Below are 27,408 nucleotides of genomic sequence, written 5' to 3'. Positions count from 1 at the left end.
CCACTGAACCTTCTGCACTGTGAACCTGCTGAACTATTGACAGCTGCGCTTTTGATATGTAGGGTCGAAACCTTTATCTCGGCCCCTCTATCACGATTTGTTGAAGATGCTGTGATTTCCTGCTTTACCGATTTACTGCGATTTAGCCAACTTCAGGCAATTAGTGCAAGCAACGGAAAATAGATCTTATCGATAATTTACAGAAACTGTTGACATTGTTTTTGATACGGTGCTTGGGAAAAAAAAGTCCAAAATGTATCCACCTCTCAAAATACACTTGTCAGAAGTGGGATATGAATCCACACCTCCAAGGGAGGCTGCGACCTGAACGCAGCGCCTTAGACCACTCAGCCATCCTGACACTCTTCACACCTCGCTCAGGGCTCAATTTCGAGCGTATAAACCAAAATGAGTGCCATGTACTGAGTCAATGTTGTTTAATGTCCTCTGTATTTTCAAGTCCAGACCTTCCTGCTCAGGGAAACAGTGGGATCTGAAGCTGATGAAGGAGAGAGGATGGATCATCCTGACAGTGAATCCGGTGGTGACTGCTACTAATTCTCAATCATCGACTACATGGGGTGTGGACATGCAGAAGTTTGAGCCAGTGCACATGGCCGGTGGTGACTGCTACTAATTCTCAATCATCTACTACAAGGGGGTTGGACATGCAGAATTTGGAGCCAGTTCAAGATTCAGATCAGGAGGTGCCTGGCTCCATACCAATCAACTCAGTGCCTCTGAGACAAGGACTTGAACGGTACAGTTTGAGTCCTCGACCGCCATGCTCAACACGGCTGTAAGGATTCGGGGTGGATTGACTGAATGTGGCATTTCTTGTTGTGTACTATTCTTGTATACTGGATTAGTATAGTATCTTTTTTTTGAGCAGCTATGTTTGTTTTGTATTGGTTAAGGAGAAATGTTGTGTTCGTCATGGGCACGCCTATGATGCACACCAAGGGAGGTAGGGAGTGTTAGTCTCCCCCGAGTTTTGGAGTTGGATGGTAGGCGCGGTGACGTGGAACCGGAGAGAATAAAAGGTCAGGGAAGGTGTTCCTCGTGGCCAATGACTCTATATTATTCTCTGTGTATTTATTAAAACTTATCTGCGAAACAGGCACCGTGTGTGCACGATGCAACACACCCCTCCCATGCCCTGAATACAGAAGTTAAAAACCAGCTGTGATTGGGACGCAGGGGACCCTGGTGCCACTGAACCTTCTGCACTGTGAACCTGCTGAACTATTGACAGCTGCGCTCTTGATATGTAGGGTCGAAACCTTTATCTCTGCCCCTCTATCACGATTTGTTGAAGATGCTGTGATTTCCCGCTTTACCGATTTACTGCGATTTAGCCAACTTCAGGAAATTAGTGCAAGCAACGGACAATAGATCTTATCGATAATTTACAGAAACTGTTGACATTGTTTTTGATACGGGTGCTTGGAAAAAAGAAGTCCAAAAATGTATCCACCTCGCAAAAGACACTTGCCAGAAGGGGGATTCAAACCCACGCCTCCAAAATAGACTGCGAACTGAACGCAGCGCCTTAGACCACTCGGCCATCCTGACACTCTTGACACTGCACTGATGGCTCAATTTCCAGCTTATAAACCAAAATGAGTGCCATGTACTGAGTGAATGTTGTTTAATGTCCTCTGTATTTTCAATTCCAGACCTTCCTGCTCAGGGAAACAGTGGGATCTGAAGCTGATGAAGGAGAGAGGATGGATCATTCTGACAGTGAATCCGGTGGTGACTGCTACTAATTCTCAATCATCGACTACTTGGGGTGTGGACATGCAGAAGTTTGAGCCAGTGCACATGGCCGGTGGTGACTGCTACTAATTCTCAATCATCTACTACAAGGGGTGTGGACATGCAGAATTTGGAGCCAGTTCAAGATTCAGATCAGGAGGTGCCTGGCTCCATACCAATCAACTCAGTGCCTCTGAGACAAGGACTTGAATGGTACAGTTTGAGTCCTCGACCGCCATGCTCAACGCGGCTGCAAGGATTCGGGGTGGATTGACTGAATGTGGCATTTCTTGTTGTGTACTATTCTTGTATACTGGATTAGTATAGTATCTTTTTTTTGAGCAGCTATGTTTGTTTTGTATTGGTTAAGGAGAAATGTTGTGTTCGTCATGGGCACGCCTATGATGCACACCAAGGGAGGTAGGGAGTGTTAGTCTCCCCCAAGTTTTGGAGTTGAATGGTAGGCGTGGTGACGTGGAACCGGAGAGAATAAAAGGTCAGGGAAGGTGTTCCTCGAGGCCAATGACTCTATATTATTCTCTGTGTATTTATTAAAACTTATCTGCGAAACAGGCACCGTGTGTGCACGATGCAAAACACCCCTCCCATGCCCTGAATACAGAAGTTAAAAACCAGCTGTGATTGGGACGCAGGGGACCCTGGTGCCACTGAACCTTCTGCACTGTGAACCTGCTGAACTATTGACAGCTGCGCTCTTGATATGTAGGGTCGAAACCTTTATCTCTGCCCCTCTATCACGATTTGTTGAAGATGCTGTGATTTCCCGCTTTACTGATTTACTGCGATTTAGCCAACTTCAGGAAATTAGTGCAAGCAACGGACAATAGATCTTATCGATAATTTAGAGAAACTGTTGACATTGTTTTTGATACAGGTGCTTGGAAAAAAAAAGTCCAAAAATGTATCCACCTAGCAAAAGACACTTGTCAGAAGTGGGATTCGAACCCACGCCTCCAAAGGAGACTGCGACCTGAACGCAGCGCCTTAGAACACTCGCCATCCTGACACTCTTATCACTGCACTGATGGCTCAATTTCCAGCTTATAAACCAAAATGAGTGCCATGTACTGAGTGAATTTTGTTTAATGTCCTCTGTATTTTCAATTCCAGACCTTCCTGCTCAGGGAAACAGTGGGATCTGAAGCTGATGAAGGAGAGAGGATGGATCATCCTGACAGTGAATCCGGTGGTGACTGCTACTAATTCGCAATCATCGACTACTTGGGGTGTGGACATGCAGAAGTTTGAGCCAGTGCACATGGCCGGTGGTGACTGCTACTAATTCTCAATCATCTACTACAAGGGGTGTGGACATGCAGAATTTGGAGCCAGTTCAAGATTCAGATCAGGAGGTGCCTGGCTCCATACCAATCAACTCAGTGCCTCTGAGACAAGGACTTGAACGGTACAGTTTGAGTCCTCGACCGCCATGCTCAACGCGGCTGCAAGGATTCGGGGTGGATTGACTGAATGTGGCATTTCTTGTTATGTACTATTCTTGTATACTGGATTAGTATAGTATCTTTTTTTTGAGCAGCTATGTTTGTTTTGTATTGGTTAAGGAGAAATGTTGTGTTCGTCATGGGCACGCCTATGATGCACACCAAGGGAGGTAGGGAGTGTTAGTCTCCCCCAACTTTTGGAGTTGGATGGTAGGCGCGGTGACGTGGAACCGGAGAGAATAAAAGGTCAGGGAAGGTGTTCCTCATGGCCAATGACTCTATATTATTCTCTGTGTATTTATTAAAACTTATCTGCGAAAGAGGCACCGTGTGTGCACGATGCAACACACCCCTCCCATGCCCTGAATACAGAAGTTAAAAACCAGCTGTGATTGGGACGCAGGGGACCCTGGTGCCACTGAACCTTCTGCACTGTGAACCTGCTGAACTATTGACAGCTGCGCTCTTGATATGTAGGGTCGAAACCTTTATCTCTGCCCCTCTATCACGATTTGTTGAAGATGCTGTGATTTCCCACTTTACAGATTTACTGCGATTTAGCCAACTTCAGGAAATTAGTGCAAGCAACGGACAATAGATCTTATCGATAATTTACAGAAACTGTTGACATTGTTTTTGATACGGGTGCTTGGAAAAAAAAAGTCCAAAAATGTATCCACCTCGCAAAAGACACTTGTCAGAAGTGGTATTCGAACCCACGCCTCCAAAGGAGACTGCGACCTGAACGCAGCGCCTTAGACCACTCGGCCATCCTGACACTCTTAACACTGCTCTGATGGCTTAATTTCCAGCTTATAAACCAAAATGAGTGCCTGTACTGAGTGAATTTTGTTTAATGTCCTCTGTATTTTCAATTCCAGACCTTCCTGCTCAGGGAAACAGTGGGATCTGAAGCTGATGAAGGAGAGAGGATGGATCATCATGACAGAGAATCCGGTGGTGACTGCTACTAATTCGCAATCATCGACTACTTGGGGTGTGGACATGCAGAAGTTTGAGCCAGTGCACATGGCCGGTGGTGACTGCTACTAATTCTCAATCATCTACTACAAGGGGTGTGGACATGCAGAATTTGGAGCCAGTTCAATATTCAGATCAGGAGGTGCCTGGCTCCATACCAATCAACTCAGTGCCTCTGAGACAAGAACTTGAACGGTACAGTTTGAGTCCTCGACCGCCATGCTCAACGCGGCTGCAAGGATTCGGGGTGGATTGACTGAATGTGGCATTTCTTGTTGTGTACTATTCTTGTATACTGGATTAGTATAGTATCTTTTTTTTGAGCAGCTATGTTTGTTTTGTATTGGTTAAGGAGAAATGTTGTGTTCGTCATGGGCACGCCTATGATGCACACCAAGGGAGGTAGGGAGTGTTAGTCTCCCCCAACTTTTGGAGTTGGATGGTAGGCGCGGTGACGTGGAACCGGAGAGAATAAAAGGTCAGGGAAGGTGTTCCTCGTGGCCAATGACTCTATATTATTCTCTGTGTATTTATTAAAACTTATCTGCGAAACAGGCACCGTGTGTGCACGATGCAACACACCCCTCCCATGCCCTGAATACAGAAGTTAAAAACCAGCTGTGATTGGGACGCAGGGGACCCTGGTGCCACTGAACCTTCTGCACTGTGAACCTGCTGAACTATTGACAGCTGCGCTCTTGATATGTAGGGTCGAAACCTTTATCTCTGCCCCTCTATCACGATTTGTTGAAGATGCTGTGATTTCCCGCTTTACCGATTTACTGCGATTTAGCCAACTTCAGGAAATTAGTGCAAGCAACGGACAATAGATCTTATCGATAATTTACAGAAACTGTTGACATTGTTTTTGATACGGGTGCTTGGAAAAAAGAAGTCCAAAAATGTATCCACCTCGCAAAAGACACTTGCCAGAAGGGGGATTCAAACCCACGCCTCCAAAATAGACTGCGAACTGAACGCAGCGCCTTAGACCACTCGGCCATCCTGACACTCTTGACTCTGCACTGATGGCTCAATTTCCAGCTTATAAACCAAAATGAGTGCCATGTACTGAGTGAATGTTGTTTAATGTCCTCTGTATTTTCAATTCCAGACCTTCCTGCTCAGGGAAACAGTGGGATCTGAAGCTGATGAAGGAGAGAGGATGGATCATTCTGACAGTGAATCCGGTGGTGACTGCTACTAATTCTCAATCATCGACTACTTGGGGTGTGGACATGCAGAAGTTTGAGCCAGTGCACATGGCCGGTGGTGACTGCTACTAATTCTCAATCATCTACTACAAGGGGTGTGGACATGCAGAATTTGGAGCCAGTTCAAGATTCAGATCAGGAGGTGCCTGGCTCCATACCAATCAACTCAGTGCCTCTGAGACAAGGACTTGAATGGTACAGTTTGAGTCCTCGACCGCCATGCTCAACGCGGCTGCAAGGATTCGGGGTGGATTGACTGAATGTGGCATTTCTTGTTGTGTACTATTCTTGTATACTGGATTAGTATAGTATCTTTTTTTTGAGCAGCTATGTTTGTTTTGTATTGGTTAAGGAGAAATGTTGTGTTCGTCATGGGCACGCCTATGATGCACACCAAGGGAGGTAGGGAGTGTTAGTCTCCCCCAAGTTTTGGAGTTGAATGGTAGGCGTGGTGACGTGGAACCGGAGAGAATAAAAGGTCAGGGAAGGTGTTCCTCGAGGCCAATGACTCTATATTATTCTCTGTGTATTTATTAAAACTTATCTGCGAAACAGGCACCGTGTGTGCACGATGCAAAACACCCCTCCCATGCCCTGAATACAGAAGTTAAAAACCAGCTGTGATTGGGACGCAGGGGACCCTGGTGCCACTGAACCTTCTGCACTGTGAACCTGCTGAACTATTGACAGCTGCGCTCTTGATATGTAGGGTCGAAACCTTTATCTCTGCCCCTCTATCACGATTTGTTGAAGATGCTGTGATTTCCCGCTTTACTGATTTACTGCGATTTAGCCAACTTCAGGAAATTAGTGCAAGCAACGGACAATAGATCTTATCGATAATTTAGAGAAACTGTTGACATTGTTTTTGATACAGGTGCTTGGAAAAAAAAAGTCCAAAAATGTATCCACCTAGCAAAAGACACTTGTCAGAAGTGGGATTCGAACCCACGCCTCCAAAGGAGACTGCGACCTGAACGCAGCGCCTTAGAACACTCGCCATCCTGACACTCTTATCACTGCACTGATGGCTCAATTTCCAGCTTATAAACCAAAATGAGTGCCATGTACTGAGTGAATTTTGTTTAATGTCCTCTGTATTTTCAATTCCAGACCTTCCTGCTCAGGGAAACAGTGGGATCTGAAGCTGATGAAGGAGAGAGGATGGATCATCCTGACAGTGAATCCGGTGGTGACTGCTACTAATTCGCAATCATCGACTACTTGGGGTGTGGACATGCAGAAGTTTGAGCCAGTGCACATGGCCGGTGGTGACTGCTACTAATTCTCAATCATCTACTACAAGGGGTGTGGACATGCAGAATTTGGAGCCAGTTCAAGATTCAGATCAGGAGGTGCCTGGCTCCATACCAATCAACTCAGTGCCTCTGAGACAAGGACTTGAACGGTACAGTTTGAGTCCTCGACCGCCATGCTCAACGCGGCTGCAAGGATTCGGGGTGGATTGACTGAATGTGGCATTTCTTGTTATGTACTATTCTTGTATACTGGATTAGTATAGTATCTTTTTTTTGAGCAGCTATGTTTGTTTTGTATTGGTTAAGGAGAAATGTTGTGTTCGTCATGGGCACGCCTATGATGCACACCAAGGGAGGTAGGGAGTGTTAGTCTCCCCCAACTTTTGGAGTTGGATGGTAGGCGCGGTGACGTGGAACCGGAGAGAATAAAAGGTCAGGGAAGGTGTTCCTCATGGCCAATGACTCTATATTATTCTCTGTGTATTTATTAAAACTTATCTGCGAAAGAGGCACCGTGTGTGCACGATGCAACACACCCCTCCCATGCCCTGAATACAGAAGTTAAAAACCAGCTGTGATTGGGACGCAGGGGACCCTGGTGCCACTGAACCTTCTGCACTGTGAACCTGCTGAACTATTGACAGCTGCGCTCTTGATATGTAGGGTCGAAACCTTTATCTCTGCCCCTCTATCACGATTTGTTGAAGATGCTGTGATTTCCCACTTTACAGATTTACTGCGATTTAGCCAACTTCAGGAAATTAGTGCAAGCAACGGACAATAGATCTTATCGATAATTTACAGAAACTGTTGACATTGTTTTTGATACGGGTGCTTGGAAAAAAAAAGTCCAAAAATGTATCCACCTCGCAAAAGACACTTGTCAGAAGTGGTATTCGAACCCACGCCTCCAAAGGAGACTGTGACCTGAACGCAGCGCCTTAGACCACTCGGCCATCCTGACACTCTTAACACTGCTCTGATGGCTTAATTTCCAGCTTATAAACCAAAATGAGTGCCTGTACTGAGTGAATTTTGTTTAATGTCCTCTGTATTTTCAATTCCAGACCTTCCTGCTCAGGGAAACAGTGGGATCTGAAGCTGATGAAGGAGAGAGGATGGATCATCATGACAGAGAATCCGGTGGTGACTGCTACTAATTCGCAATCATCGACTACTTGGGGTGTGGACATGCAGAAGTTTGAGCCAGTGCACATGGCCGGTGGTGACTGCTACTAATTCTCAATCATCTACTACAAGGGGTGTGGACATGCAGAATTTGGAGCCAGTTCAATATTCAGATCAGGAGGTGCCTGGCTCCATACCAATCAACTCAGTGCCTCTGAGACAAGAACTTGAACGGTACAGTTTGAGTCCTCGACCGCCATGCTCAACGCGGCTGCAAGGATTCGGGGTGGATTGACTGAATGTGGCATTTCTTGTTGTGTACTATTCTTGTATACTGGATTAGTATAGTATCTTTTTTTTGAGCAGCTATGTTTGTTTTGTATTGGTTAAGGAGAAATGTTGTGTTCGTCATGGGCACGCCTATGATGCACACCAAGGGAGGTAGGGAGTGTTAGTCTCCCCCGAGTTTTGGAGTTGGATGGTAGGCGCGTTGACGTGGAACCAGAGAGAATAAAAGGCCAGGGAAGGTGTTCCTCGTGGCCAATGACTCTATATTATTCTCTGTGTATTTATTAAAACTTATCTGCGAAATAGGCACCATGTCTGCACGATGCAACACACCCCTCCCATGCCCTGAATACAGAAGTTAAAAACCAGCTGTGATTGGGACGCAGGGGACCCTGGTGCCACTGAACCTTCTGCACTGTGAACCTGCTGAACTATTGACAGCTGCGCTCTTGATATGTAGGGTCAAAACCTTTATCTCTGCTCCTCTATCACGATTTGTTGAAGATGCTGTGATTTCCCGCTTTACCGATTTACTGCGATTTAGCCAACTTCAGGAAATTAGTGCAATCAACGGACAATAGATCTTATCGATAATTTACAGAAACTGTTGACATTGTTTTTGATACGGGTGCTTGGAAAAAAAAAGTCAAAAAATGTATCCACCTCGCAAAAGACACTTGTCAGAAGTGGGATTCGAACTCACGCCTCCAAATGAGACTGCGACCTCAACGCAGTGCCTTAGACCACTCGGCCATCCTGACACGCGTGACACTGCACTGATGGCTCAATTTCCAGCTTATAAACCAAAATGAGTGCCATGTACTGAGTGAATGTTGTTTAATGTCCTCTGTATTTTCAATTCCAGACCTTCCTGCTCAGGGAAACAGTGGGATCTGAAGCTGATGAAGGAGAGAGGATGGATCATCCTGACAGTGGATCCGGTGGTGACTGCTAATAATTCTCAATCATTTACTACATGGGGTGTGGACATGCTGAATTTTAAGCCAGTGCACATGGCCGGTGGTGACTGCTACTAATTCTCAATCATCTACTACAGGGGGTGTGGACATGCAGAATTTGGAGCCAGTTCAAGATTCAGATCAGGAGGTGCCTGGCTCCATACCAATCAACTCAGTGCCTCTGAGACAAGGACTTGAACGGTACAGATTGAGTCCTCGACTGCCATGCTCAACGCGGCTGCAAGGATTCAGGGTGGATTGACTGAATGTGGCATTTCTTGTTGTGTACTATTCTTGTATACTGGTTTAGTATAGTATCCTTTTTTTGAGCAGCTATGTTTGTTTTGTATTGGTTAAGGAGAAATGTTGTGTTCGTCATGGGCACGCCTATGATGCACACCAAGGGAGGTAGGGAGTGTTAGTCTCCCCCAAGTTTTGGAGTTGGATGGTAGGCGCGGTGACGTGGAACCGGAGATAATAAAAGGTCATGGAAGGTGTTCCTCGTGGCCAATGACTCTATATTATTCTCTGTGTATTTATTAAAACTTATTTGCGAAACAGGCACTGTGTGTGCACGATGCAACACACCCCTCCCGTGCCCTGAATACAGAAGTTAAAAAACAGCTGTGATTGGGACGCAGGGGACCCTGGTGCCACTGAACCTTCTGCACTGTGAACCTGCTGAACTATTGACAGCTGTGCTTTTGATATGTAGGGTCGAAACCTTTATCTCGGCCCCTCTATCACGATTTGTTGAAGATGCTGTGATTTCCTGCTTTACCGATTTACTGCGATGTAGCCAACTTCAGGCAATTAGTGCAAGCAACGGACAATAGATCTTATCGATAATTTACAGAAACTGTTGACATTGTTTTTGATAAGGGTGCTTGGAAAAAAAAAGTCCAAAAATGTATCCAGCTCGCAAAAGACACTTGTCAGAAGAGGGGTTTGAACCCACACCTCCAAGGGAGACTGTGACCTGAATGGAGCACCTTGGACCACCCGGCCATCCTGACACTCTTGACACCAGACTGATGGCTCAATTTCCAGCTTATAAACCAAAATGAGTGCCATGTACTGAGTGAAAGTTATTTAATGTCCTCTGTATTTTCAATTCCAGACCTTCCTGCTCAGGGAAACAGTGGGATCTGAAGCTGATGAAGGAGAGAGGATGGATCATCCTGACAGTGGACCCTGTGGTGACTGCTACTAATTCTCAATCATCTACTACATGGGGTGTGGACTTGCAGAATTTTGAGCCAGTGCATATGGCCGGTGGTGACTGCTACTAATTCTCAATCATCTACTACAGGGGGTGTGGACATGCAGAATTTGGAGCCAGTTCAAGATTCAGATCAGGAGGTGCCTGGCTCCATACCAATCAACTCAGTGCCTCTGAGACAAGGACTTGAACGGTACAGTTTGAGTCCTCGACCGCCATGCTCAATGCGGCTGCAAGGATTCGGGGTGGATTGACTGAATGTGGTATTTATTGTTGTGTACTATTCTTGTATACTGGATTAGTATAGTATCTTTTTTTTGAGCAGCTATGTTTGTTTTGTATTGGTTAAGGAGAAATGTTGTGTTCGTCATGGGCACGCCCATGATGCACACCAAGGGAGGTAGGGAGTGTTAGTCTCCCCCGAGTTTTGGAGTTGGATGGTAGGTGCGGTGATGTGGAATCGGAGAGAATAAAAGGTAGGGGAAGGTGTTCCTCGTGGCTAAAGACTCCATATTATTCTTTGTGTATTTATTAAAACTTCTCTGCAAAACAGGCACTGTGTTTGCACGACGCAACACCCCCACCCCTCCCATCCCCTGAATACAGAAGTTAAAAACCAGCTGTGATTGGGACGCAGGGGACCCTGGTGCCACTGAACCTTCTGCACTGTGAACCTGCTGAACTATTGACAGCTGCGCTTTTGATATGTAGGGTCGAAACCTTTATCTCGGCCCCTCTATCACGATTTGTTGAAGATGCTGTGATTTCCTGCTTTACCGATTTACTGCGATTTAGACAACTTCAGGAAATTAGTGCAAGCAACGGAAAATAGATCTTATCGATAATTTACAGAAACTGTTGACATTGTTTTTGATACGGTGCTTGGGAAAAAAAAGTCCAAAAATGTATCCACCTCGCAAAAGACACTTGTCAGAAGTGGGATTCGAACCCACGCCTCCAAAGGAGACTGCGACCTAAACGCAACGCCTTAGACCACTCGGCCATCCTGACACTCTTGACACTGCACTGATGGCTCAATTTCCAGCTTATAAACCAAAATGAGTGCCATGTACTGAGTGAATGTTGTTTAATGTCCTCTGTATTTTCAATTCCAGACCTTCCTGCTCAGGGAAACAGTGGGATCTGAAGCTGATGAAGGAGAGAGGATGGATCATCCTGACAGTGGATCCGGTGGTGACTGCTACTAATTCTCAATCATCTACTACATGGGGTGTGGACATGCTGAATTTTGAGCCAGTGCACATGGCCGGTGGTGACTGCTACTAATTCTCAATCATCTACTACAAGGGGGGTGGACATGCAGAATTTGGAGCCAGTTCAAGATTCAGATCAGGAGGTGCCTGGCTCCATACCAATCAACTCAGTGCCTCTGAGACAAGGACTTGAACGGTACATTTTGAGTCCTCGACCGCCATGCTCAACGCGGCTGCAAGGATTCGGGGTGGATTGACTGAATGTGGCATTTCTTGTTGTGTACTATTCTTGTATACTGGATTAGTATAGTATCTTTTTTTTGAGCAGCTATGTTTGTTTTGTATTGGTTAAGGAGAAATGTTGTGTTCGTCATGGGCACGCCTATGATGCACACCAAGGGAGGTAGGGAGTGCTAGTCTCCCCCGAGTTTTGGAGTTGGATGGTAGGCGCGGTGACGTGGAACTGGAGAGAATAAAAGGTCTGGGAAGGTGTTCCTCGTGGCCAATGACTCTATATTATTCTCTGTGTATTTATTAAACCTTATCTGCGAAACAGGCACCGTGTGTGCACAATGCAACACACCCCTCCCATGCCCTGAATACAGAAGTTAAAAACCAGCTGTGATTGGGACGCAGGGGACCCTGGTGCCACTGAACCTTCTGCACTGTGATCCTGCTGAACTATTGACAGCTGCGCTCTTGATATGTAGGGTCAAAACCTTTATCTCTGCTCCTCTATCACGATTTGTTGAAGATGCTGTGATTTCACGCTTTACCGATTTACTGCGATTTAGCCAACTTCAGGAAATTAGTGCAAGCAACGGACAATAGATCTTATCGATAATTTACAGAAACTGTTGACATTGTTTTTGATATGGGTGCTTGGAAAAAAAAAGTCAAAAAATGTATCCACCTCGCAAAAGACACTTGTCAGAAGTGGGATTCGAACCCACACCACGAAAGGAGACTGCAACCTGAACGCTGCGCCTTAGACCACTTAGCCATCCTGACACTCTTGACACTGCACTGAAAGCTCAATTTCCAGCTTATAAACCAAAATGAGTGCCATGTACTGAGTGAATGTTGTTTAATGTCCTCTGTATTTTCAATTCCAGACCTTCCTGCTCAGGGAAACAGTGGGATCTGAAGCTGATGAAGGAGAGAGGATGGATCATCCTGAGAGTGGATCCGGTGGTGATTGCTACTAATTCTCAATCATCTACTACATGGGGTGTGGACATGCTGAATTTTGAGCCAGTGCACATGGCCGGTGGTGACTGCTACTAATTCTCAATCATCTACTTCAGGGGGTGTGGACATGCAGAATTTGGAGCCAGTTCAAGATTCAGATCAGGAGGTGCCTGGCTCCATACCAATCAACTCAGTGCCTCTGAGACAAGGACTTGAACGGTACAGTTTGAGTCCTCGACCGCCATGCTCAACGCGGCTGCAAGGATTCGGGGTGGATTGACTGAATGTGGCATTTCTTGATGTGTACTATTCTTGTATACTGGATTAGTATAGTATCTTTTTTTTGAGCAGCTATGTTTGTTTTTTATTGGTTAAGGAGAAATGTTGTGTTTGTCATGGGCACGCCAATGATGCACACCAAGGGAGGTAGGGAGTGTTAGTCTCCCCCGAGTTTTGGAGTTGGATGGTAGGCGCGGTGACGTGGAACCGGAGAGAATAAAAGGCCAGGGAAGGTGTTCCTCGTGGCCAATGACTCTATATTATTCTCTGTGTATTTATTAAAACTTATCTGCGAAATAGGCACCATGTGTGCACGATGCAACACACCCCCTCCCATGCCCTGAATACAGAAGTTAAAAACCAGCTGTGATTGGGACGCAGGGGACCCTGGTGCCACTGAACCTTCTGCACTGTGAACCTGCTGAACTATTGACAGCTGCGCTCTTGATATGTAGGGTCAAAACCTTTATCTCTGCTCCTCTATCACGATTTGTTGAAGATGCTGTGATTTCCCGCTTTACTGATTTACTGCGATTTAGCCAACTTCAGGAAATTAGTGCAAGCAACGGACAATAGATCTTATCGATAATTTACAGAAACTGTTGACATTGTTTTTGATACGGGTGCTTGGAAAAAAAAAGTCAAAAAATTTATCCACCTCGCAAAAGACACTTGTCAGAAGTGGGATTCGAACCCACGCCTCCAAATGAGACTGCAACCTGAACGCAGTGCCTTAGACCACTCGGCCATCCTGACACTCGTGACACTGCACTGATGGCTCAATTTCCAGCTTATAAACCAAAATGAGTGCCATGTACTGAGTGAATGTTGTTTAATGTCCTCTGTATTTTCAATTCCAGACCTTCCTGCTCAGGGAAACAGTGGGATCTGAAGCTGATGAAGGAGAGAGGATGGATCATCCTGACAGTGGATCCGGTGGTGACTGCTACTAATTCTCAATCATCTACTACATGGGGTGTGGACATGCTGAATTTTGAGCCAGTGCACATGGCCGGTGGTGACTGCTACTAATTCTCAATCATCTACTACAGGGGGTGTGGACATGTAGAATTTGGAGCCAGTTCAAGATTCAGATCAGGAGGTGCCGGGCTCCATACCAATCAACTCAGTGCCTCTGAGACAAGGACTTGAACGGTACAGATTGAGTCCTCGACTGCCATGCTCAACGTGGCTGCAAGGATTCAGGGTGGATTGACTGAATGTGGCATTTCTTGTTGTGTACTATTCTTGTATACTGGTTTAGTATAGTATCTTTTTTTTGAGCAGCTATGTTTGTTTTGTATTGGTTAAGGAGAAATGTTGTGTTTGTCATGGGCACGCCTATGATGCACACCAAGGGAGGTAGGGAGTGTTAGTCTCCCCCAAGTTTTGGAGTTGGATGGTAGGCGCGGTGACGTGGAACCGGAGAGAATAAAAGGTCATGGAAGGTGTTCCTCGTGGCCAATGACTCTATATTATTCTCTGTGTATTTATTAAAACTTATTTGCGAAACAGGCACTGTGTGTGCACGATGCAACACACCCCTCCCGTGCCCTGAATACAGAAGTTAAAAACCAGCTGTGATTGGGACGCAGGGGACCCTGGTGCCACTGAACCTTCTGCACTGTGAACCTGCTGAACTATTGACAGCTGTGCTTTTGATATGTAGGGTCGAAACCTTTATCTCGGCCCCTCTATCACGATTTGTTGAAGATGCTGTGATTTCCTGCTTTACCGATTTACTGCGATTTAGCCAACTTCAGGCAATTAGTGCAAGCAACGGACAATAGATCTTATCGATAATTTACAGAAACTGTTGACATTGTTTTTGATAAGGGTGCTTGGAAAAAAAAAGTCCAAAAATGTATCCAGCTCGCAAAAGACACTTGTCAGAAGAGGGATTTAAACCCACATCTCCAAGGGAGACTGTGACCTGAATGGAGCACCTTGGACCACCCGGCCATCCTGACACTCTTGACACCAGACTGATGGCTCAATTTCCAGCTTATAAACCAAAATGAGTGCCATGTACTGAGTGAATGTTATTTAATGTCCTCTGTATTTTCAATTCCAGACCTTCCTGCTCAGGGAAACAGTGGGATCTGAAGCTGATGAAGGAGAGAGGATGGATCATCCTGACAGTGGACCCTGTGGTGACTGCTACTAATTCTCAATCATCTACTACATGGGGTGTGGACTTGCAGAATTTTGAGCCAGTGCATATGGCCGGTGGTGACTGCTACTAATTCTCAATCATCTACTACAGGGGGTGTGGACATGCAGAATTTGGAGCCAGTTCAAGATTCAGATCAGGAGGTGCCTGGCTCCATACCAATCAACTCAGTGCCTCTGAGACAAGGACTTGAACGGTACAGTTTGAGACCTCGACCGCCATGCTCAACGCGGCTGCAAGGATTCGGGGTGGATTGACTGAATGTGGTATTTATTGTTGTGTACTATTCTTGTATACTGGATTAGTATAGTATCTTTTTTTTGAGCAGCTATGTTTGTTTTGTATTGGTTAAGGAGAAATGTTGTGTTCGTCATGGGCACGCCCATGATGCACACCAAGGGAGGTAGGGAGTGTTAGTCTCCCCCGAGTTTTGGAGTTGGATGGTAGGTGCGGTGATGTGGAATCGGAGAGAATAAAAGGTAGGGGAAGGTGTTCCTCGTGGCTAAAGACTCCATATTATTCTTTGTGTATTTATTAAAACTTCTCTGCAAAACAGGCACTGTGTGTGCACGACGCAACACCCCCACCCCTCCCATCCCCTGAATACAGAAGTTAAAAACCAGCTGTGATTGGGACGCAGGGGACCCTGGTGCCACTGAACCTTCTGCACTGTGAACCTGCTGAACTATTGACAGCTGTGCTTTTGATATGTAGGGTCGAAACCTTTATCTCGGCCCCTCTATCACGATTTGTTGAAGATGCTGTGATTTCCTGCTTTACCGATTTACTGCGATTTAGCCAACTTCAGGCAATTAGTGCAAGCAACGGAAAATAGATCTTATCGATAATTTACAGAAACTGTTGACATTGTTTTTGATACGGTGCTTGGGAAAAAAAAGTCCAAAAATGTATCCACCTCGCAAAATACACTTGTCAGAAGTGGGATTTGAACCCACATCTCCAAAGGAGGCTGCGACCTGAACGCAGCAACTTAGACCACTCGGCCATCCTGACACTCTTCACACCTCCCTCATGGCTCAATTTCGAGCGTATAAACCAAAATGAGTGCCATGTACTGAGTGAATGTTGTTTAATGTCCTCTGTATTTTCAATTCCAGACCTTCCTGCTCAGGGAAACAGTGGGATCTGAAGCTGATGAAGGAGAGAGGATGGATCATCCTGACAGTGAATCCGGTGGTGACTGCTACTAATTCTCAATCATCGACTACATGGGGTGTGGACATGCTGAATTTTGAGCCAGTGCACATGGCCGGTGGTGACTGCTACTAATTCTCAATCATCTACTACAAGGGGTGGGGACATGAAGAATTTGGAGCCAGTTCAAGATTCAGATCAAGAGGTGCCTGGCTCCATACCAATCAACTCAGTGCCTCTGAGACAAGGACTTCAACGGTACAGTTTGAGTCCTCGACCGCCATGCTCAACGCGGCTGCAAGGATTCGGGGTGGATTGACTGAATGTGGCATTTCTTGTTGTGTACTATTCTTGTATACTGGATTAGTATAGTATCTTTTTTTTGAGCAGCTATGTTTGTTTTGTATTGGTTAATGAGAAATGTTGTGTTCGTCATGGGCACGCCTATGATGCACACCAAGGGAGGTAGGGAGTGTTAGTCTCCCCCGAGTTTTGGAGTTGGATGGTAGTGCGGTGACGTGGAACCGGAGAGAATAAAAGGTCAGGGAAGGTGTTCCTCGTGGCCAATGACTCTATATTATTCTCTGTGTATTTATTAAAACTTATCTGCGAAACAGGCACCGTGTGTGCACGATGCAACACACCCCTCCCATGCCCTGAATACAGAAGTTAAAAATCAGCTGTGATTGGGACGCAGGGGACCCTGGTGCCACTGAACCTTCTGCACTGTGATCCTGCTGAACTATTGACAGCTGCGCTCTTGATATGTAGGGTCGAAACCTTTATCTCTGCCCCTCTATCACGATTTGGTGAAGATGCTGTGATTTCCCGCTTTACCGATTTACTGCGATTTAGCCAACTTCAGGAAATTAGTGCAAGCAACGGACAATAGATCTTATCGATAATTTACAGAAACTGTTGACATTGTTTTTGATACGGGTGCTTGGAAAAAACAAGTCCAAAAATGTATCCACCTCGCAAAAGACACTTGTCAGAAGTGGGATTCGAACCCACACCTCAAAAGGAGACTGTGACCTGAACGCATCGCCTTAGACCACTTGGCCATCCTGACACTCTTGACACTGCACTGATGGCTCAATTTCCAGCTTATAAACCAAAATGAGTGCCATGTACTGAGTGAATGTTGTTTAATGTCCTCTGTATTTTCAATTCCAGACCTTCCTGCTCAGGGAAACAGTGGGATCTGAAGCTGATGAAGGAGAGAGGATGGATCATCCTGACAGTGGATCCGGTGGTGATTGCTACTAATTCTCAATCATCTACTACATGGGGTGTGGACATGCTGAATTTTGAGCCAGTGCACATGGCCGGTGGTGACTGCTACTAATTCTCAATCATCTACTACAGGGGGTGTGGACATGCAGAATTTGGAGCCAGTTCAAGATTCAGATCAGGAGGTGCCTGGCTCCATACCAATCAACTCAGTGCCTCTGAGACAAGGACTTGAACGGTACAGTTTGAGTCCTCGACCGCCATGCTCAACGCGGCTGCAAGGAGTCGGGGTGGATTGACTGAATGTGGCATTTCTTGATGTGTACTATTCTTGTATACTGCATTAGTATAGTATCTTTTTTTTGAGCAGCTATGTTTGTTTTGTATTGGTTAAGGAGAAATGTTGTGTTCGTCATGGGCACGCCTATGATGCACACCAAGGGAGGTAGGGAGTGTTAGTCTCCCCCGAGTTTTGGAGTTGGATGGTAGGCGCGGTGACGTGGAACCGGAGAGAATAAAAGGCCAGGGAAGGTGTTCCTCGTGGCCAATGACTCTATATTATTCTCTGTGTATTTATTAAAACTTATCTGCGAAATAGGCACCATGTGTGCACAATGCAACACACCCCTCCCATGCCCTGAATACAGAAGTTAAAAACCAGCTGTGATTGGGACGCAGGGGACCCTGGTGCCACTGAACCTTCTGCACTGTGAACCTGCTGAACTATTGACAGCTGCGCTCTTGATATGTAGGGTCAAACCCTTTATCTCTGCTCCTCTATCACGATTTGTTGAAGATGCTGTGATTTCCCGCTTTACCGATTTACTGCGATTTAGCCAACTTCAGGAAATTAGTGCAAGCAACGGACAATAGATCTTATCGATAATTTACAGAAACTGTTGACATTGTTTTTGATACGGGTGCTTGGAAAAAAAAAGTCAAAAAATGTATCCACCTCGCAAAAGACACTTGTCAGAAGTGGGATTCGAACCCACGCCTCCAAATGAGACTGCAACCTGAACGCAGTGCCTTAGACCACTCGGCCATCCTGACACTCATGACACTGCACTGATGGCTCAATTTCCAGCTTATAAACCAAAATGAGTGCCATGTACTGAGTGAATGCTGTTTAATGTCCTCTGTATTTTCAATTCCAGACCTTCCTGCTCAGGGAAACAGTGGGATCTGAAGCTGATGAAGGAGAGAGGATGGATCATCCTGACAGTGGATCCGGTGGTGACTGCTACTAATTCTCAATCATCTACTACATGGGGTGTGGACATGCTGAATTTTGAGCCAGTGCACATGGCCGGTGGTGACTGCTACTAATTCTCAATCATCTACTACAGGGGGTGTGGACATGCAGAATTTGGAGCCAGTTCAAGATTCAGATCAGGAGGTGCCTGGCTCCATACCAATCAACTCAGTGCCTCTGAGACAAGGACTTGAACGGTACAGATTGAGTCCTCGACTGCCATGCTCAACGCGGCTGCAAGGATTCAGGGTGGATTGACTGAATGTGGCATTTCTTGTTGTGTACTATTCTTGTATACTGGTTTAGTATAGTATCTTTTTTTTGAGCAGCTATGTTTGTTTTGTATTGGTTAAGGAGAAATGTTGTGTTCGTCATGGGCACGCCTATGATGCACACCAAGGGAGGTAGGGAGTGTTAGTCTCCCCCAAGTTTTGGAGTTGGATGGTAGGCGCGGTGACGTGGAACCGGAGAGAATAAAAGGTCATGGAAGGTGTTCCTCGTGGCCAATGACTCTATATTATTCTCTGTGTATTTATTAAAACTTATTTGCGAAACAGGCACTGTGTGTGCACGATGCAACACACCCCTCCCGTGCCCTGAATACAGAAGTTAAAAACCAGCTGTGATTGGGACGCAGGGGACCCTGGTGCCACTGAACCTTCTGCACTGTGAACCTGCTGAACTATTGACAGCTGTGCTTTTGATATGTAGGGTCGAAACCTTTATCTCGGCCCCTCTATCACGATTTGTTGAAGATGCTGTGATTTCCTGCTTTACCGATTTACTGCGATGTAGCCAACTTCAGGCAATTAGTGCAAGCAACGGACAATAGATCTTATCGATAATTTACAGAAACTGTTGACATTGTTTTTGATAAAGGTGCTTGGAAAAAAAAAGTCCAAAAATGTATCCAGCTCGCAAAAGACACTTGTCAGAAGAGGGGTTTGAACCCACATCTCCAAGGGAGACTGTGACCTGAATGGAGCACCTTGGACCACCCGGCCATCCTGACACTCTTGACACCAGACTGATGGCTCAATTTGCAGCTTATAAACCAAAATGAGTGCCATGTACTGAGTGAATGTTATTTAATGTCCTCTGTATTTTCAATTCCAGACCTTCCTGCTCAGGGAAACAGTGGGATCTGAAGCTGATGAAGGAGAGAGGATGGATCATCCTGACAGTGGACCCTGTGGTGACTGCTACTAATTCTCAATCATCTACTACATGGGGTGTGGACTTGCAGAATTTTGAGCCAGTGCATATGGCCGGTGGTGACTGCTACTAATTCTCAATCATCTACTACAGGGGGTGTGGACATGCAGAATTTGGAGCCAGTTCAAGATTCAGATCAGGAGGTGCCTGGCTCCATACCAATCAACTCAGTGCCTCTGAGACAAGGACTTGAACGGTACAGTTTGACACCTCGACCGCCATGCTCAACGCGGCTGCAAGGATTCGGGGTGGATTGACTGAATGTGGTATTTATTGTTGTGTACTATTCTTGTATACTGGATTAGTATAGTATCTTTTTTTTGAGCAGCTATGTTTGTTTTGTATTGGTTAAGGAGAAATGTTGTGTTCGTCATGGGCACGCCCATGATGCACACCAAGGGAGGTAGGGAGTGTTAGTCTCCCCCGAGTTTTGGAGTTGGATGGTAGGTGCGGTGATGTGGAATCGGAGAGAATAAAAGGTAGGGGAAGTTGTTCCTCGTGGCTAAAGACTCCATATTATTCTTTGTGTATTTATTAAAACTTCTCTGCAAAACAGGCACTGTGTGTGCACGACGCAACACCCCCACCCCTCCCATCCCCTGAATACAGAAGTTAAAAACCAACTGTGATTGGGACGCAGGGGACCCTGGTGCCACTGAACCTTCTGCACTGTGAACCTGCTGAACTATTGACAGCTGTGCTTTTGATATGTAGGGTCGAAACCTTTATCTCGGCCCCTCTATCACGATTTGTTGAAGATGCTGTGATTTCCTGCTTTACCGATTTACTGCGATTTAGCCAACTTCAGGCAATTAGTGCAAGCAACGGAAAATAGATCTTATCGATAATTTACAGAAACTGTTGACATTGTTTTTGATACGGTGCTTGGGAAAAAAAAGTCCAAAAATGTATCCACCTTGCAATATACACTTGTCAGAAGTGGGATTTGAACCCACACCTCCAAAGGAGGCTGCGACCTGAACACAGCAACTTAGACCACTCGGCCATCCTGACACTCTTCACACCTCCCTCATGGCTCAATTTCGAGCGTATAAACCAAAATGAGTGCTATGTACTGAGTGAATGTTGTTTAATGTCCTCTGTATTTTCAATTCCAGACCTTCCTGCTCAGGGAAACAGTGGGATCTGAAGCTGATGAAGGAGAGAGGATGGATCATCCTGACAGTGAATCCGGTGGTGACTGCTACTAATTCTCAATCATCGACTACATGGGGTGTGGACATGCTGAATTTTGAGCCAGTGCACATGGCCGGTGGTGACTGCTACTAATTCTCAATCATCTACTACAAGGGGTGTGGACATGAAGAATTTGGAGCCAGTTCAAGATTCAGATCAAGAGGTGCCTGGCTCCATACCAATCAACTCAGTGCCTCTGAGACAAGGACTTCAACGGTACAGTTTGAGTCCTCGACCGCCATGCTCAACGCGGCTGCAAGGATTCGGGGTGGATTGACTGAATGTGGCATTTCTTGTTGTGTACTATTCTTGTATACTGGATTAGTATAGTATCTTTTTTTTGAGCAGCTATGTTTGTTTTGTATTGGTTAAGGAGAAATGTTGTGTTCGTCATGGGCACGCCTATGATGCACACCAAGGGAGGTAGGGAGTGTTAGTCTCCCCTGAGTTTTGGAGTTGGATGGTAGGCGCGGTGACGTGGAACCGGAGAGAATAAAAGGTCAGGGAAGGTGTTCCTCGTGGCCAATGACTCTATATTATTCTCTGTGTATTTATTAAAACTTATTTGCGAAACAGGCACCGTGTGGGCACGATGCAACACACCCCTCCCATGCCCTGAATACAGAAGTTAAAAACCAACTGTGATTGGGACGCAGGGGACCCTGGTGCCACTGAACCTTCTGCACTGTGAACCTGCTGAACTATTGACAGCTGCGCTCTTGATATGTAGGGTCGAAACCTTTATCTCTGCCCCTCTATCACGATTTGTTGAAGATGCTGTGATTTCCCGCTTTACCGATTTACTGCGATTTAGCCAACTTCAGGAAATTAGTGCAAGCAACGGACAATAGATCTTATCGATAATTTACAGAAACTGTTGACATTGTTTTTGATACGGGTGCTTGGAAAAAAAAAAGGCCAAAAATGTATCCACCGCGCAAAAGACACTTGTCAGAAGTGGGATTTGAACCCACGCCTCCAAAGGAGACTGCAACCTGAACGCAGCGCCTTAGACCACTCGGCCATCCTGACACTCTTGACACTACACTGATGGCTCAATTTCCAGCTTATAAACCAAAATGAGTGCCATGTACTGAGTGAATGTTGTTTAATGTCCTCTGTATTTTCAATTCCAGACCTTCCTGCTCAGGGAAACAGTGGGATCTGAAGCTGATGAAGGAGAGAGGATGGATAATCCTGACAGTGGATCCGGTGGTGACTGCTACTAATTCTCAATCATCTACTACATGGGGTGTGGACATGCTGAATTTTGAGCCAGTGCACATGGCCGGTGGTGACTGCTACTAATTCTCAATCATCTACTACAGGGGGTGTGGACATGCAGAATTTGGAGCCAGTTCAAGATTCAGATAAGGAGGTGCCTGGCTCCATACCAATCAACTCAGTGCCTCTGAGACAAGGACTTGAACGGTACAGTTTGAGTCCTCGACCGCCATGCTCAACGCGGCTGCAAGGATTCGGGGTGGATTGACTGAATGTGGCATTTCTTGTTGTGTACTATTCTTGTATACTGGATTAGTATAGTATCTTTTTTTTGAGCAGCTATGTTTGTTTTGTATTGGTTAAGGAGAAATGTTGTGTTCGTCATGGGCACGCCTATGATGCACACCAAGGGAGGTAGGGAGTGTTAGTCTCCCCCGAGTTTTGGAGTTGGATAGTAGGCGCGGTGACGTGGAACCGGAGAGAATAAAAGGCCAGGGAAGGTGTTCCTCGTGGCCAATGACTCTATATTATTCTCTGTGTATTTATTAAAACTTATCTGCGAAATAGGCACCATGTGTGCACGATGCAACACACCCCTCCCAGGCCCTGAATACAGAAGTTAAAAACCAGCTGTGATTGGGACGCAGGGGACCCTGGTGCCACTGAACCTTCTGCACTGTGAACCTGCTGAACTATTGACAGCTGCGCTCTTGATATGTAGGGTCAAAACCTTTATCTCTGCTCCTCTATCACTATTTGTTGAAGATGCTGTGATTTCCCGCTTTACCGATTTACTGCGATTTAGCCAACTTCAGGAAATTAGTGCAAGCAACGGACAATAGATCTTATCGATAATTTACAGAAACTGTTGACATTGTTTTTGATACGGGTGCTTGGAAAAAAAAAGTCAAAATATGTATCCACCTCGCTAAAGACACTTGTCAGAAGTGGGATTCGAACCCACGCCTCCAAATGAGACTGCGACCTGAACGCAGTGCCTTAGACCACTCGGCCATCCTGACACTCGTGACACTGCACTGATGGCTCAATTTCCAGCTTATAAACCAAAATGAGTGCCATGTACTGAGTGAATGTTGTTTAATGTCCTCTGTATTTTCAATTCCAGACCTTCCTGCTCAGGGAAACAGTGGGATCTGAAGCTGATGAAGGAGAGAGGATGGATCATCCTGACAGTGGATCCGGTGGTGACTGCTACTAATTCTCAATCATCTACTACATGGGGTGTGGACATGCTGAATTTTGAGCCAGTGCACATGGCCGGTGGTGACTGCTACTAATTCTCAATCATCTACTACAAGGGGTGTGGACATGCAGAATTTGGAGCCAGTTCAAGATTCAGATCAGGAGGTGCCTGGCTCCATACCAATCAACTCAGTGCCTCTGAGACAAGGACTTGAACGGTACAGTTTGAGTCCTCGACCGCCATGCTCAACGCGGCTGCAAGGATTCGGGGTGGATTGACTGAATGTGGCATTTCTTGTTGTGTACTATTCTTGTATACTGGATTAGTATAGTATCTTTTTTTTGAGCAGCTATGTTTGTTTTGTATTGGTTAAGGAGAAATGTTGTGTTCGTCATGGGCACGCCTATGATGCACACCAAGGGAGGTAGGGAGTGTTAGTCTCCCCCGAGTTTTGGAGTTGGATGGTAGTGCGGTGACGTGGAACCGGAGAGAATAAAAGGTCAGGGAAGGTGTTCCTCGTGGCCAATGACTCTATATTATTCTCTGTGTATTTATTAAAACTTATCTGTGAAACAGGCACCGTGTGTGCACGATGCAACACACCCCTCCCATGCCCTGAATACAGAAGTTAAAAACCAGCTGTGATTGGGACGCAGGGGACCCTGGTGCCACTGAACCTTCTGCACTGTGATCCTGCTGAACTATTGACAGCTGCGCTCTTGATATGTAGGGTCGAAACCTTTATCTCTGCCCCTCTATCACGATTTGTTGAAGATGCTGTGATTTCCCGCTTTACCGATTTATTGCGATTTAGCCAACTTCAGGAAATTAGTGCAAGCAACGGACAATAGATCTTATCGATAATTTACAGAAACTGTTGACATTGTTTTTGATACGGGTGCTTGGAAAAAAAAAGTCCAAAAATTTATCCACCTCGCAAAAGACACTTGTCAGAAGTGGGATTCGAACCCACACCTCGAAAGGAGACTGCGACTTGAACGCATCGCCTTAGACCACTGGGCCATCCTGACACTATTGACACTGCACTGATGGCTCAATTTCCAGCTTATAAACCAAAATGAGTGCCATGTACTGAGTGAATGTTGTTTAATGTCCTCTGTATTTTCAATTCCAGACCTTCCTGCTCAGGGAAACAGTGAGATCTGAAGCTGATGAAGGAGAGAGGATGGATCATGATGACAGTAAATCCGGTGGTGACTGCTACTAATTCTCAATCATCTACTACATGGGGTGTGGACATGCTGAATTTTGAGCCAGTGCACATGGCCGGTGGTGACTGCTACTAATTCTCAATCATCTACTACAGGGGGTGTGGACATGCAGAATTTGGAGCCAGTTCAAGATTCAGATCAGGAGGTGCCTGGCTCCATACCAATCAACTCAGTGCCTCTGAGACAAGGACTTGGACGGTACAGTTTGAGTCCTCGACCGCCATGCTCAACGCGGCTGCAAGGATTCGGGGTGGATTGACTGAATGTGGCATTTCTTGTTGTGTACTATTCTTGTATACTGGTTTAGTATAGTATCTTTTTTTTGAGCAGCTATGTTTGTTTTGTATTGGTTAAGGAGAAATGTTGTGTTCGTCATGGGCACGCCTATGATGCACACCAAGGGAGGTAGGGAGTGTTAGTCTCCCCCGAGTTTTGGAGTTGGATGGTAGGCGCAGTGACGTGGAACCGGAGAGAATAAAAGGTCAGGGAAGGTGTTCCTCGTGGCCAATGACTCTATATTATTCTCTGTGTATTTATTAAAACTTATTTGCGAAACAGGCACTGTGTGTGCACGATGCAACACACCCCTCCCATGCCCTGAATACAGAAGTTAAAAACCAGCTGTGATTGGGACGCAGGGGACCCTGGTGCCACTGAACCTTCTGCACTGTGAACCTGCTGAACTATTGACAGCTGTGCTTTTAATATGTAGGGTCGAAACCTTTATCTCGGCCCCTCTATCACGATTTGTTGAAGATGCTGTGATTTCCTGCTTTACCGATTTACTGCGATTTAGCCAACTTCAGGCAATTAGTGCAAGCAACGGACAATAGATCTTATCGATAATTTACAGAAACTGTTGACATTGTTTTTGATAAGGGTGCTTTGAAAAAAAAAGTCCAAAAATGTATCCACCTCGCAAAAGACACATGTCAGAAGAGGGGTTTGAACCCAGGTCTCCAAGGGAGACTGTGATCTGAATACAGCACCTTAGACCAGCCGGCCATCCTGACACTCTTGACACTAGACTGACGGCTCAATTTCCAGCATATAAACCAAAATGAGTACCATGTACTGAATGAATGTTATTTAATGTCCTCTGTATTTTCAATTCCAGACCTTCCTGCTCAGGGAAACAGTGGGATCTGAAGCTGATGAAGGAGAGATGATGGATCATCCTGACAGTGGACCCTGTGGTGACTGCTACTAATTCTCAATCATCTACTACATGGGGTGCGGACTTGCAGAATTTTGAGCCAGTGCATATGGCCGGTGGTGACTGCTACTAATTCTCAATCATCTACTACAGGGGGTGTGGACATGCAGAATTTGGAGCCAGTTCAAGATTCAGATCAGGAGGCTCCTGGCTCCATACCAATCAACTCAGTGCCTCTGAGACAAGGACTTGAACGGTACAGTTTGAGTCCTCGACCGCCATGCTCAACGCGGCTGCAAGGATTCGGGGTGGATTGACTGAATGTGGTATTTCTTGTTGTGTACTATTCTTGTATACTGGATTAGTATAGTATCTTTTTTTTGAGCAGCTATGTTTGTTTTGTATTGGTTAAGGAGAAATGTTGTGTTCGTCATGGGCACGCCTATGATGCACACCAAGGGAGGTAGGGAGTGTTAGTCTCCCCCGAGTTTTAGAGTTGGATGGTAGGTGCGGTGATGTGGAATCGGAGAGAATAAAAGGTAGGGGAAGGTGTTCCTCGTGGCTAAAGACTCCATATTATTCTTTGTGTATTTATTAAAACTTCTCTGCAAAACAGGCACTGTGTGTGCACCACGCAACACCCCCACCCCTCCCATCCCCTGAATACAGAAGTTAAAAACCAGCTGTGATTGGGACGCAGGGGACCCTGGTGCCACTGAACCTTCTGCACTGTGAACCTGCTGAACTATTGACAGCTGCGCTTTTGATATGTAGGGTCGAAACCTTTATCTCGGCCCCTCTATCACGATTTGTTGAAGATGCTGTGATTTCCTGCTTTACCGATTTACTGCGATTTAGCCAACTTCAGGCAATTAGTGCAAGCAACGGAAAATAGATCTTATCGATAATTTACAGAAACTGTTGACAATGTTTTTGATACAGTGCTTGTGAAAAAAAAGTCCAAAAATGTATCCACCTCGCAAAACACACTTGTCAGAAGTGGGATTTGAACCCACACCTCCAAGGGAGGCTGCGACCTGAACGCAGCGCCTTAGACCACTCGGCCATCCTGACACTCTTCACACCTCCCACATGGCTCAATTTCGAGCGTATAAACCAAAATGAGAGCCATGTACTAAGTGAATGTTGTTTAATGTCCTCTGTATTTCAATTCCAGACCTTCCTGCTCAGGGAAACAGTGGGATCTGAAGCTGATGAAGGAGAGAGGATGGATCATCCTGACAGTGAATCCGGTGGTGACTGCTACTAATTCGCAATCATCGACTACTTGGGGTGTGGACATGCAGAAGTTTGAGCCAGTGCACATGGCCGGTGGTGACTGCTACTAATTCTCAATCATCTACTACAAGGGGTGTGGACATGCAGAATTTGGAGCCAGTTCAAG

General features: G+C 45.8%; 6 non-coding genes across 6 annotated transcripts; all 6 read right to left on the bottom strand.

The window, feature by feature from the left end:
* Window positions 1-3,919: 3,919 nt before the first annotated feature.
* TRNAL-CAG (transfer RNA leucine (anticodon CAG)) lies at window positions 3,920-4,002 on the bottom strand. The gene has a single exon. It is a non-coding gene; the product is annotated as a tRNA-Leu (tRNA).
* Window positions 4,003-8,772: 4,770 nt separating this feature from the next.
* TRNAL-GAG (transfer RNA leucine (anticodon GAG)) lies at window positions 8,773-8,855 on the bottom strand. The gene has a single exon. It is a non-coding gene; the product is annotated as a tRNA-Leu (tRNA).
* A 2,348-nt stretch (window positions 8,856-11,203) lies between these two features.
* TRNAL-UAG (transfer RNA leucine (anticodon UAG)) lies at window positions 11,204-11,286 on the bottom strand. The gene has a single exon. It is a non-coding gene; the product is annotated as a tRNA-Leu (tRNA).
* Window positions 11,287-22,136: 10,850 nt separating this feature from the next.
* On the bottom strand, window positions 22,137-22,219 carry TRNAL-CAG (transfer RNA leucine (anticodon CAG)). Its single transcript has one exon. It is a non-coding gene; the product is annotated as a tRNA-Leu (tRNA).
* Window positions 22,220-23,350: 1,131 nt separating this feature from the next.
* On the bottom strand, window positions 23,351-23,433 carry TRNAL-CAG (transfer RNA leucine (anticodon CAG)). The gene has a single exon. It is a non-coding gene; the product is annotated as a tRNA-Leu (tRNA).
* A 3,561-nt stretch (window positions 23,434-26,994) lies between these two features.
* On the bottom strand, window positions 26,995-27,077 carry TRNAL-CAG (transfer RNA leucine (anticodon CAG)). Its single transcript has one exon. It is a non-coding gene; the product is annotated as a tRNA-Leu (tRNA).
* Window positions 27,078-27,408: the final 331 nt, after the last annotated feature.

The sequence above is a fragment of the Pleurodeles waltl genome, unplaced genomic scaffold, assembly GCF_031143425.1.
Source record: "Pleurodeles waltl isolate 20211129_DDA unplaced genomic scaffold, aPleWal1.hap1.20221129 scaffold_39, whole genome shotgun sequence".
NCBI classification, from domain to species: Eukaryota; Metazoa; Chordata; class Amphibia; order Caudata; family Salamandridae; genus Pleurodeles; species Pleurodeles waltl.
This window is presented reverse-complemented; position numbering and strand designations above follow the sequence as displayed.